General features: G+C 37.6%; 1 protein-coding gene across 1 annotated transcript in view; it reads right to left on the bottom strand.

Annotated features, from left to right (window-relative positions):
- Window positions 1-9760, bottom strand: part of gpat2 (glycerol-3-phosphate acyltransferase 2, mitochondrial) — a 144429-nt gene extending 134669 nt beyond the window's left edge. Inside the window, exon 1 of the mRNA XM_087787725.1 lies at window positions 9738-9760. The gene's annotated coding sequence lies outside the window, so the exon portion shown is untranslated. The remainder of the gene's footprint in view (window positions 1-9737) is intronic.
- Between the last annotated feature and the right edge of the window lie 2267 nt (window positions 9761-12027).

Genomic DNA, 12027 nt, shown 5'->3' with positions numbered 1-12027 from the left:
ACGGAACAAAAGAGTGATGAAATACAGTGAAAGCGTTCTTTGTCTTTCCTAAAGGAAGATGTCAACCAAAAGGAAAACAAAAAAGATTCACCTTTCTCTTTGGCTGTATAACAGTTTTGAAAACACTCCCATTAGAAATGCATGAGTGATGACCTGCACCGAGTTCATGTGACAGAACAGAGTGATGACTATACATTTGCTCTTCTGTCAAAGATTTTTGGTTTTATGGATCATTTAATAATGTCTCAAGTCATACTTGGATAACGGATCAAATGACAATCCCTCCCTTTTATCTCAACTGTCCCACTTACTAATACACATTGCTGGATGATAATGGTCCCCATTAAAGAGGACAGTACACTATAGTGTCTTTGAATCCATATATAACTTTGAATTAGTCACTTCAAAAACAATAAAGAAGAGTAAATATTTCACAACAAAATACCTGTATTAGCGCATGCTTCTCATGCACTCGCTTCCATTCGGAAGGGAAGGCTATTGCCAAGTGAAATTAAATGAAGTGAAGTGATGTGACAGGGCCCTATGTGATGACTAATCCTCTTTAGCAGCTGCACATGTGAATTTAAATGAAGGTTTTGCACTTAAGTTAAGTACCTGTCTGACAGACGAAATCAATGTAATAGGCCACCGTGATAAAGTCTCCGTGGCAGGACAATCCTAACAAATGATAGAAAGATCTATCAAGTGCTCTCCGCGCTTCACCTCCTGAATCATTGTCATCCTTTCAAGTCTCATTTACAACTGTAAGACGACCATTAAGACGGATCCGCGACGAGAACACGGCGATCACCGGGATCCAACGTGCAGTCAAGAGTTATGGGTTTCAATCCCAGTGAGGTAGGGCGGAGAATCGATTAAAAGTCTACGATACTGGTACTGATACCAAACATTAATTTCCAGAACAATACTCTTTTAGATACTAATTTTGTAAGATGTATTCTAACAAAATGAAAGTGACATAACACATTTCATGAGTTACATTTTTTAAGCTAAATTTCATCATCAAAAAAAAAAAATCTCCCAGTACTGATTGGAATCCAGTAGGATCTGGAATCCTACTAGTACAGATTGGAATTCCATGATTCACTCCATTTTCCAAAACATTTTGATGTAATCCAAATTTCTCCTATAAGAATTGGAGATTGTCCTGGTAGAATTCCCATTTGTCCTAGGACAGATTGGAATTCCAATATCCTGATCCCAATACAGCAGTAGGATTCCAATTTCTCCTAGTAGAGATTGGAATTCACCAGTAGGATCTGGAATCCTACTCTGACATACGTCTTTCCAGTTTGTTAACAAGTAATAAATCAATCTAATGTTCACTGACTTTGTAATTTGTGAATTTTTCCACACATTATCAAATGTTAAACACACATGGTTAACATAACTTGGCACCGAAAGACAAAGCTTGTCTCGATACTCTTACTCTTACTCGTACTACTAAATAGATACCCAGCCTTACAGTCTATATGCTGACCTGAATGCAGGAGAGAAAGCAATACGGGTGGCAAAGTGGCATCAGTTCAGTTCTCTGTCTGACGTCAACACAACTGAATCAAAGAACATAATGTAATTGATTGTATGTTTTTATAAAATCATGTGAAATTATCTCCTTGGCAGGAGCATGAACTGTCTCAGTTCTATACTTCTATAATCAACTCTTACTTTTCTATACGACGAGCAGGGAATTCCTCTGGTGAGGATCATCGAGACCTTATCCTATCATCACTACTGCTATATTTTGTAATATTTTCTGTAGCTTCAACCGGTAATTTAATCGGACTATTATGCTCAGTAAGCCCAGGAAGATAATCTTTCAATATTTGTCACCAGCTTAGAATATTTAAAACTGACTCAGCATAGCATTCGATAAGAAAACTACCCAAGTCCACGTCATGTTGAGAGAAATGTGAGGAAAAGGATAATCGCCTTTTTTTTTTCCACCCATGTGAATGTAAATGAGGAACGGGCGACTAGATTCCCAGCTCTTCTATCAGCGAGATAACATGAACACCTGTTCATCTGTTCCATTAGAAAACTCACAAAGAGAGAAGCCGCGGGGGAACGTCAGATACATTTCAGGATTTGTCATCCTTCGAGAGTCTCTCACGGCCAGCGCTATTGCTTTCTAAGTTTCCAATTTTCTCCTCAACTGCAGCAGCAAAAGTTGGCTGGATGGCGAAGTGGTGCAGTCGGAGACAAGGGTAGGAATGACATTGATATTCTGCGGAGGCAGAATGAGACGCTATCTCCTCCATCACACGCCCAAACCCTCTCAGTGGCTTCGCAATGGATCACAGGACCAATTCTATTACACTTTTAGAGGCGAGATTTATCTGCCGTTACCAGCTGACGTATCCTTAATCTATACGTCTTTTTTAAGTTTAACATTCCACACGCACCAGCTGCACAGAGAAACCCACGTGGATCAACACCATTCTATGGAAGAATTGAGGGACAATATGTCAAACGTTATCAAACAACAGATAAATCATCCGCTCGTCAGGAAGTTCTTTATGTGTCAAACCCACGTGTTTGAAAGACAAGAACTTTAAACACTGCAAGGTTGAAGATACATCTGTTGAAAGAGGCTACAGTATATTTATTAAGAAAAAAAGTGCAGTGTTTTACATTCAATATTTACCTTCAGTCGACTCTAATGAAAGCCGGTATCTTTCAAATCTTTGAGTAAAGAAACTCAGCGACTGCAGTTATCGGAAATCATTTTCTAGACCCTAGTCAGAGTCTCCTTTATTATTGCACTGGTGTCGTGTCCTCAGTTTCCACAGTGTCGGATAATATTAGCAAAGGCCTGCTCAATGAAGAACTGCCTTTTTATGACATTTCCAGGGACTTTCTCAACACTTAAGGCGGATCTTGTTTTTGCAAAATAAAACAACCATGACTCGAACATGGTACTTCACAAAAATTCCAGATCATTTGTGTTTCAGAAAACACAGAAAAAAAACTAAAAATATTAGATTCCTAATGAATGTAGGTGTTAGTAATGATTAGCTATGATTATTAAGTATCGCAGTCCAACCAAATGTACAGAATCATGCTTCAATGTGTCCATAGAACAATCTTCTGGAGCACAAATATATTATCTGTAAATTGTGACATATACAACTTCTACATGATGTTGGGAAAGACCAAGAAGGTCTAAACATTAAGACATACTTAAGACTTTGATCCGTTAGAGTTGAGGTTGTTTCAAAGCTAAAGTAATGCATGAGCTTTTCATAACTTTAAAGGGTTAGTTCACCCATTTTCTACTCGCCCTCATGTCGACTAAGGGATTGGGATTATTTTCAGAGTAATCCGATCCTTCTTAGAGTCATAGACAAACATTTTATTGTAGCGACTGAAGCTCAGTGGTCTTCGTCTTCATCTTTGTCCAAAAAGACGCTTGAAAACATCCAAATACTGTACCTCCATACTGCTCGTCTTTTTTGTGGCAGAAGTTTAAAATGTAACATTTAAAAAGAACATACTGTACATTATTGCATCTGACAATAATCCTGACCCTTAGTGGACATGAGGGTGAGTGGAAAAAGGACAAATTTGACTTTTGGTTGAACTATCCCTTTAAATTTATTGTTGCTCTGAATCAGCATCACAATAAAAATGAGGAGATTTCACAAACCATTAAGTTTACGATCCTCAAAGTGACACTTGTGTCCAGATCTTACTTTTCTGCAGTACTTTTTTTCCCCCTGTATCTGAGGATGACAAATTCTATAACAAAGGATTATTGGAAAAGTACTTAAAGAAGCCGGAGAGAGCCAAGGACACTTGGCTGTTACGAAAGCCTGACTAGACATCATTATCAGTTACAGGGACAGCGAGTCCGTAAATACTCCCTGTATATTTTAAAATATCTGAATAAAACACGTGTCAAAGGTTAGCAGACAAACTGAAATATATAAACAACAGGATTATCTTGAGTTGATTCTGCAAAGAATTCACGTATTTTCCGTGTCGTCCGAAGAAAACGGCTTTAACTTCAAAACCCTGGACACAAATCTTCAGCCACCGGCGCAATTACTTTCCTTTACATCCAGTGTCCTCATCCTTTCTCCACCTTGTCTCATTCGTTCTCCCGGCCACGGCACAAGGCTACTTAATACCATCTCAACTGCTGTGATAAACAACAGACAAGTCATTGACTAATCAATCTGTGTCTCCTCTCGCTGTCTTGGAGGCCTTGCAGTTGGTCGCTTCTCTGCCCGTCTGATTTATTCCCTCTCCTTGTAGTCTGCCTTAAGACAGTCCCGACGCTTCCCCTTCATCCTTCTCTAACTTTTGGCTTCCAATAAATCGTGCAAATAAAATGAACACGTCCGTGTGTTTTAAAATATGACTCGTACCAGCAGGGCCAATATTTTAAATATCCGGTATATATCAATCCTCCCTCTCTGGGTTTTTAAAACTAGCAGAGCAAAGACTCTAAACACACTTGACATTCAGTATGTACAGTATGTAACAAATATTCTTGACATACTAAAGGTATTTGGAATCTTAGAATCTATTCAAATCATTTAAATTCTCCATTTTCCTATACTAGGTAGTGGTATTTTCTAAACTAGCTTCGTCGCAAAATAGTGAAGGTAAATAGTAAAACGGATATTTATTTATAATGAATTTAACTGATGCTTTAGTATCATCTATATGGACATTAAAAAGACGTAATGTATTATTTAAGTTTGGCCGAGCGAGAGTTTATTCTAGGTAGAGTCTGTACTAGAAGAGACTTTAACTTTTTTATTTGACACCTTGGATAAATCTTTTTCATGGTTTTCTCTTATATTTCTTTTCATTTTCTGCCGGCTCCTGTCGGCCTGACATTTGGACTGCCATGTAAATGTTTCAGCGGGTTCGTAGGTTTGACCCCTTTTCCAGTCAACCTGTCATCCTTTTGCTTATGTTTTTCTACATCTGCGTGGACAGGTAACTTTTTGGATCCCGTCTACATTCCAGTCTCTCATTTGAAAGAAGAAATCTGGTAGTTTTTTCCTTCAGATTTAACATTAACTAATAAGGAAATTCCAAGGCAGACGTTCTACATGTTTGTATTTTTATAGAACATTACATACACATCTTAATTATTTCCTTTTTTACACCTTAAAATTAAGTGTAAAAAATAATATGGCAAAATAAAAGATATCGCAGAAATGGAATATGTTCATAATACACCTGAAGAAGAGCCATTCGCAATCGAAACTAGTATGACATCTGCAAGGTTGCAATTTATTAATGTTACAGGGAGCTCTTAGCATAAAGAGTCCAGAATATACGATGATGATGTTTTCAAGTTTTTACTGAAATCTCAGCAAACGAGAGGTTACAAGAGCGGAGTCCATTATGACGTAACAATGGCTTCACTCCTCCATCCAGCTGTAATCACGCCCGCTTTGTTTATACAACGAGTCCCTTGGAGGTGGGAACTTCCTGGGGTTTGATGACACGCTGTGACAAACCTCCATATTTGACCAGTCACAGCAGAGTGGGTGTGGTTATGGTCAACAAGATTTAGTCTCCAGAAAAACAAAGTATTTTCAATGGGTGTAGCTTCTAATTCGATATTTCAATGAAAAGAGAGTTTTGTACAAACAGACACACACTGATGATACAATAGAGTCCAATATATATTTAAGACACACTTAAATCCACACATTAGTTCAACTTTAAGAAAGAATTCATAAATGAAGGAACGATTTACTCGGTCACAGCTCCTAGTTTTTGCTCTGCATACAATACAAATAACGCCTTCAGCTTCAACCCTTCATACAATAATGAGTCAAAGTCATGAATAAATATATATTTCTAAAATCCCTGATTTAGAATAAAATGTCTGATAAAAACTCCTACGTTGGATACTTTACAGTAAGTATTGTCTCTCTGGCCCTACAGGCTTCCTTTCTTATACGTTTAAAAAAAAATTACTCGGATGAAAAACGCCAAAAACAATCATCCATTTACCATTTGAAAGAAAGTAGTTATAGCCTGCAGCCTCGTGTCTCAGAAGAATTGAATTAACTCAAACTTCAATATTACATTTCTGAGCCAATTTAATCACTGCAGTGCAACGGCAAACGAACAGGAAAGAAGAGACAACAGCGGTAATTGAGGGGAAAAACTAAATCTTGGTGGAGAATTTTCACCAGAGAACATGATGACTCGTCCACTCAGTGATGAGGGCCATTAGAAATGTGTATTACTGCGTACTGGTCCTTCGTCTCTGGTTTTTTTTCCTTCTGTTGAGCTGAACGTATTGAAGCCGTAACAAGAGATGTGTCCTTAGAGACAATGACACATGTTGTGTAATTATTGTCGTCCAAATTGTGGTGTAATTATCTCAACCATACAACTCCTGTTTTTGTCGGCCTTGGTTTGTCGCTTTTTATATCCATTTTTAAAAAAAATACCTTCCTGGACGGAAATAAAAGACAGCAATTTGTATTGTTTCTAAATGAATACGCAGTAATTAAGGGTTTAGAATTGTATCGTGGCTGTGTTATCTATAGTTGATGGGGGAAATTTTTTTATGAATTATTGTTATTATCTTGTACTTTGATTACTAGTTCTGTGACTGAATCTCATTATCTGTTTGTTTTTTTTAATTTTCACTTCATCTTCACATTATTTTCCATGTGTTTTTTTATTACATTGTAATCACAGAGCTAGTCATGTTTTGATGATGTATTACTTCACTCTCTTTATACATCAAATTGACTAGAACAGCCAGAGTTCGTCAAAAATGACCGAAAACAACCTCCAAAACAAATGTGTTTGTGGTATCCCTTGTTTAGACCCCTGAGATAACAAAAGGGTCAACAAGACGCTCACATTTGTAACAGAATACTAGCTCAGCGTCTATTTTGACACAAGAATGAGATAAAATTACTGCATCTGTTCTAATCATTTTAAGATAATTTCACCTTGACCTCGACCCTTTTGTTTATTTCCAGTTCCTGTTAATCAATTATATGTATAACGTGTATCATGTATATGTATGCCATTGGAAGGTAGTTTGACATAGGAAGCTCAACATTTGGTGGGTAGATATTGAAATAAACCCTTGGAGTATTTACATTTGATAAGTAAAAACTCTTCAACTGTACACCAATAAGGATTGTATTCATACATCCCAATACACATTAGTACCCAGAATGTCCAATTGAAGTTTAATGTTTACCAGCATTGTAGAAGTAGCCCCAGTGCGATTAAGACAGATACTTCCAAGTCGGAAGTGGCGCTGACTCAGCAGATCAGATTCTCCCATCAGCCCCGAGATAAGTCGATTCAAGAAAAGTCCCTCTAAATCACAGCGGATGGAAGAGATAAGGCAATATTGGTATTTACAGTGCAGTGCTGAGTAAGGGCGTCACCCTGGACAAGAAAAGATTAAATATCTGGTAAACGAAAAACTGCAGATGGACTTCTTAAGTAAATGTACTTTCTCTGTAGACCTCTGTTGACCTCACATAACAATTCAAATCTCATTCTTTACATTCGGTGTGTGGTGCTCATGAATCGTTGTCCATCTTTAAAAGTGTCTTGAATAACTATATCCATCAAGTTTAAATATTCAATAAAGCTCAATTGCATATTCTCTACACTAACATCTAAAATATCACGGTGTGCTTTTTCAAGGTGTTTTTGATTAGAAATTTAAATCCTACCCATCGTGACAAATGAGTAAAAAAAACCTTTTCCCAAACACAATGTTTTAATCCGGGAGGATAAATACCTTCGCCGGGCAGGAGGGAGAAAGTGTTAGCGATGACAATGACTCTGGCTTCCTGCCCTGACAATTTGGAAGCCATCGCTACCAGCAGCCCTGACTTTATGTTCAACTCGATGCATATATTCGGGCAATAAGGGAAGAGAAACACTTGGCAGGAGAAATTCTGCACATATATAGGGAAATATTCAGCTTTCTTTAAATGTTCTCATATTGCATCGAAGTAAATGAATGCTGGGAAACCAAACTTCAAATACATCCTGCGATTGCTCTAAGCGTGTGGTCAACAGGATGGGCTGGTGTGTACTTGATGTAGTGACACTGCCCAGAACCCATGGCAAGCAAAAGTATGACACCCAGAGTCACTAAAAGCCAGCTTTGTCTGAGAACGTACGCTGGTGGTGGGGATTAAAAAAAGGAGGGCAAAAGGAATAGAAATCGCACACATTGCCTTAAGCTTGTTCCTGTGGCTTTGCAGTAAATGGAAACTCGGGAGTCGGAAGACGGGGTTGGAAGGAGGGGTGTAACGTGTCACTTGACTGTGGTCGACCAACACGGAAGGTACAATCGGCTCTTTGAAAAGAGGGAAAACAACTTGAAAATGTGTGAACGAGAATGACCTTTCAAGTTAATAACCTCTATTCAAACAATTCTAAGGGTATTTACAGAAATAACTTAAGCTTTTTCTTTAAATATGTTGGTTGGTGTCAATATTTTATTAGACAGCACATGCTTCCGTTGTGTATTTAAGAAGGTATTCTGATTTAAGTTGAGACTTCAAAGAGCATTTATTATGGAATATATCATATAATAGAGATGAAGTGTCGGGCTGTCGAAATGTTTTCACTTCAAAAACATGTGTGTTTTCGCTACTGAATCCATTTACAAAAGCACTTCAGATGTTATTTACTTTGAAACAATTACTTCCAATACGGACTGAAATGTGATCCGTTTTCATGTTGACGTCGCAGCTAAGCATGACGATCGATCAGGAGCCTGTGGGGCATTTACCGGATTCATCAGCTCACATGTTTACATCGATACAACACAAACAACGCGGCTCCTATACAGTGTTTTTGTTGCAGCCTAATGTGATTTTTATTAAAGCACATTTACTGAATACAAGCAACAAATCCTGCCTCGTAAAATTAGCTATAGACAGTTAAAATGGAGACTGCCTGGCATTCTGTTTATACTCCTTGGCCTCTGACTTATTTTGAATTTAAAATGCATGAAGGACCTTTATAGTCGTGTATTATAGTTATCCAAGACTTAAAAATGGGCTAATTTGAGCCGTTAACAGCAAATAAACTTCAATAATCAGATTCTTAATGGTCTAATTGTTTCTTGTATTAGTCAATGTCAAGTAGTTTTCATCAGATATGAATAAATGATGTCTAATCTTGTGTCATTTTAATTTTTAAAAACAGGTAGAATCGTATATATTCAACAAGTAATGATCAAAGATAAATCGCATGTGAAGACAAATCCAGCGACAGACGCTACACTGAGTAAAAAAACAGCGGCTTTAACTAACCAGCGCATCTGCATGCATGGACTTAACATGATTTCCTGAAGAACACTTGTGTGTAATGTGACAAACACTTCAAAAAACCGCATCCAATTCTCGGGTCATTTTCCCAAAAGCCAATCTTCATACTGCTGTTGTATTTATAATAGAACATACAAGTTCATTCGTCCATTTAAAATGTATTTTCGGTGGATGCTGGGATACCCTTTTTATATATGATGACGATTTCAGTTGCTAAGGGGGCAGTAACATAGCAACTAAGTAAATTGAAAATACATTTTACAGAGGACATTTATGGACGGCCATGCATGGCCTTGGGAGTCGACATGTGAGGAGTGAAATCCTGATATGTTCACTGATGTGGGAATAGAAAAACAGCCACACACACCAAAGCCTACACACTATTGACAGAAAAAACACAAATCTCTTGTTACCTTACAATCGAAGATCAGCCAGTGTTATTTTTTCAGTCCTCCCTGTGGAACGACATGAAAAAAGATTAACTGATGCACGTTGAAGAAAAAGTACTAAATGTATGATATAGATATATTGTTGAGAGTTTTTACTTGAATCTTAACGCATTAGTTAGATGATACAGTTTTCTCAATCAATGCATTTGCAACTGCTTGTTCTCACCATTTTCTTTGCAGAATAATGTACATAGTTTCCACTTCAATTGTGTGTGCACAACGTCAGTTTCTATTGTAATCGCACTTCTTAATTCAGGCTCAGTTCTAAGATCAAGTCAATCATCGCTTTTTTTACCAAAATTAGTTTGAGTATGAAGCAGTTCATCACCCTTATCATGAGCCTCTGTATCGTTTGAACATTTTTGATACCAGGACAGATTCCGATAGATTTACTTTGCTACAGGTTCTTATCAATATCTTTTTTTCAATATCAATTTTAGGAGATCAATAATAACAAACATAGAAACGATATTAAACATCATACAAGTTTGATTGCATTTTTATGAAACAAAACATTTGCTTTTGTGTTTCAAGTACCACTGGAGTTGATTTATGAATGACCCAATATAAGTCAGTAAGTAAGTAAGTAATATTTATTGAGCGCTTTTCTACACCAGGGTCACAAAGCACTTAAACAATCAAAACAATACCCAATAAAATATATACTTTAAAAGGTCAAGACAACACCGAGAACAACACAGGAGTCTCAGAAGGATTTCTCTCCTCTGGTCCTGAACCGTGTGGGAGGAACCTTTAGTAGATTCTGATCCACAGACCTCAGAGCCTGAGCTGGGGTGTAAAGGTTGGATCATATCAGTGATGTAAGGGAAAGCCTGACCATGAATAGATCTGAAAGTAAGAACCAGAATTTTAAAATGATCCTGAAAGAAACTGGCAGCCAGTGAAGAGATTTAAGGATCGGAGAAATGTGAGTTCTTCTACTAGAGCAGGTTAGAATTCTTGCTGCCGGGTTCTGTATCAACTGCTGACGAGGTAATGCAACCCAAACCCTATCTGTCCAGCAACAAAATTGGCGACTCTGAACCTCCAAAACAGCCAAGTGAAGTTGGATAATGTTTGCAATGAGTGTGACTTAACGTCTTGAAAATTTGAAAGGATTAACTTAACTTTAATCGCCGATTTCCTGCCTAACTCATCTATATCTGCAGTATGAAGCGGAAAAAGTAGTACTCACCGTTATTTCAATGGCATGAAATGAAAACATGGTTTCCACCTTTTTTTTAAAGGTAATTTGATTGATTCATGTGACAAAAATAATCCTCCAAACAACCACTTTGTGTGTGTTTAGAAAGTATAGTGTAAGAAGGACACACAAAGCTGTAATTCTTCCCTGTTGACTTGATTCCTTACAATACATAAACCCTCATCCAAAACATTAGGACACTATTATAGCTAATAATTGTAGATAATGTTTCACGTTTCAATTCAATTTCGTCCCTAATGGCAGAGTAATAACCCGAGATGACACGGAGTAAAAGAAAGAGGAACTCATTTTGAGGGAGTCAAGATGATGTAAAAAATGTGATTATATGGATGCATTTGGCTTTGTAACTGTCAAGAGATAAGAATAGAAGGACGTCCGATCTTGTGGTGTCATTTATAAAAATAATCAATTGTGTCATTTGTTAAGCAAACTGCATCATGGGAGCTTCGATTAGGAGATTAGAATCGAGCAACCCATCTAGTATCTCGAGGTAAGATTTGCAGCAAGGAGCTCAAAAGTGACTACTTTTTATTGTCCGCGTCTGGTCTCGAAATCTGGCTATTTTCTATAGCAGAGAAACAAAAGGAAACAGACAATACACATTTTATCCGTTAAATTGAAGCCACATACTTTGTTAAGAAGCACCAGGACTGAAGATTTTATTTGCTTTTCCAAGAAACCTGAAGTCGCCCGAAGCCACTGAAGCCTGCCATCCTTACAACAGGCTCGTCGCTGGAATATTGTTCCAAAAATATGAAGACGTCCTTTTTATACGAGCCAGACACGCGAGTGTAAAAACACTCATTTATATTCTCATCAGCGACTGTTACCCGACCTCCTTAGCAAGCGTTTCCTTCCCCGTTAGATGATGTGCTCGTCTATTTACTCGTCTTCCTGCTGAGCAGCTGTCAATCAAATTGATTATCCGGCATAAATTGACTCAGCATCTGGAACATTGTGTCTTATCTGCCGTATCATCGACGCATGAATATCAGTCATTATTCATCACTTAAGAACAAAAGAAATGCAA

Source organism: Callionymus lyra, chromosome 1 (genome assembly GCF_982586985.1).
Source record: "Callionymus lyra chromosome 1, fCalLyr1.hap1.1, whole genome shotgun sequence".
NCBI classification, from domain to species: domain Eukaryota; kingdom Metazoa; phylum Chordata; class Actinopteri; order Syngnathiformes; family Callionymidae; genus Callionymus; species Callionymus lyra.
The sequence above is the reverse complement of the archived record's forward strand: the minus strand, read 5'-3'. Positions and strand labels throughout refer to the sequence as shown.